The sequence below is a fragment of the Pteropus vampyrus genome, unplaced genomic scaffold, assembly GCF_000151845.1.
Source record: "Pteropus vampyrus isolate Shadow unplaced genomic scaffold, Pvam_2.0 Scaffold4, whole genome shotgun sequence".
Classification (NCBI taxonomy): domain Eukaryota; kingdom Metazoa; phylum Chordata; class Mammalia; order Chiroptera; family Pteropodidae; genus Pteropus; species Pteropus vampyrus.
The window spans coordinates 1,265,917-1,267,915 of record NW_011888785.1 but is presented as its reverse complement, the minus strand read 5'-3'; positions in this window follow the sequence as shown (position 1 = coordinate 1,267,915).

Genomic DNA, 1,999 nt, shown 5'->3' with positions numbered 1-1,999 from the left:
TGGAGGGCAAAGGTAAAGGCAATATTTTGAAAGATACAGAAACAAAAAACATCAAGGTATAGAAATGTTTACTGACTTGGGAGTTCTCTTAGAGTGAAGATTCCCTTTTAAGAGTGCAGATAGCTTTGAAACCTAAGAAGAGACACTTTGCTCACTTGATAAGTGCCTGAGAAAATTCTCAAAGATGTTAACTTTGAAGATAGTCTCAGAGTTTGAAAAATATGGTCTAAAATAACCAGAGTATATTCATCTGTGATTTTCACTGCACCCAAGTTTGTGTAAACTACTTTTTATGGGGTTGATTGCTTTGTCACAAAGTGTACCCTATGAGCTGAGACACCCCCCCACCACCACCAACCTCCTCCTTTCTAAGCAGGTGAGGTCTCTCCCGAGTCTTGTGTTCCTGACCATACTCAACAATCTTTTTTCTCCCAAAGACCTTATTTAGATTATCATGCACAAAAGGACATTTCTGAGAGTGAAATAGGACCTTATTCATAGTAGTGCTGGAATTATCTTAAGCAATCTTGGGTATAAGGTGATTCTTCTTTCTCTTCATTTTTTTCTCTCACTCATTGAACGTGTCCCCCCATCACCATCACTCCAGCTCCTGCCGTTTCCTATTTTCCTAGTTTATCATTTTCTTTTATGCTTTTTTTGGTCTATTTAACTTGCACCCCCATGACAAACGAAATCAAACATACTTTCATCAATACCCCATGACTATTTAACTTCTTTACCCACCCACCTTGTCAATTCCCCAACTTGAGGTAATCTATAATTTGTTTTGTTTTGTATTATGTTCAAAGTTCTTAGTCCAAAGTTACTGGTTACTAATGAACAAAAGACATTAGTGTAAACTGAGAACTTTTTAAAGGTTTATCTCATTTCATTTCACCTTAGTCCTTTCTTCTTCAAAATCTATTTAGTAATTCTAGTTCACTCCATACTGGAAACCCCAGAGCTTCTCTTTCAGATTCACCCCCATTCCACTGACATCCAGAAATCCACCCTTGCACTTTCATATTCAGCAGGTAATCCTTCCATCTACTTGGATAAGAAGATGGGTAACAGGTGATTCTCCCAATTACTTTCCCAGAATTTTTAGAAGTATAGTACAGTACCATTATTTTAAAAGTTATTTATATGGATATAAGATATGCTACTTACAACAAAATAAAAATTATAAAGATATCACAAAGGAAAAGATAAAACTTGCCTATGATTCTGTATCTCTTATTCTACTTCTCTGAAGTCGTCTATGTTAATATTTTTAACCACGTATGACTTCTTCCACATATTGCTTCTTACTAAAAATAGTATATATACATATGTATATACAGATGTTTACTTATGTATACATATGTACACATTTCTGTATACATTCGAGGGTTTGTTTTTATTTTAACTAAATAGAATCATATTACAAACAGTACACAGAATTTTTACTTAAAACCCTTTTCCTCTCAAAAATATTACATGAATATACACACACTAACACACATAAGTAATTTATAAAAACAATCATATAAGATACTGGGAGATTTTAGGGCAATTCTCGACTTTTTAGTTTTTTCTTTCATGCCTTTCCGTCCTCAGTTTTCCCATCCCACCTCCTGCATTATCTCCGCCCCCACCATCACCTGACTCATGTTAACCCAGGTAAACAACCTCGCAAACTTCTATACAGATTTCATCAACTGTATGTAAATATGTGTATATAAAAATGTAACATATGTACAAATGTATATCAAATGATGTTGAACAGAATGTTTCCTCTGAAAAACCAAAATATAGAGATATAAAATTTCAAGATGAAGGACAGAACTTTTCAGGAAATGTCAAAATGGTGGGAACTCGTAATATAACCCCAAAAATCCACCACAAAGGGACAAGTAAAAATGAAGTGTTTGAAAACTGGGAGAGGATTTTTAAAGAGATTTCTTTCCAAAAAGAACGGGATGAGGTGGCAGCTCTATTTCATAACCTCAGGTTCACG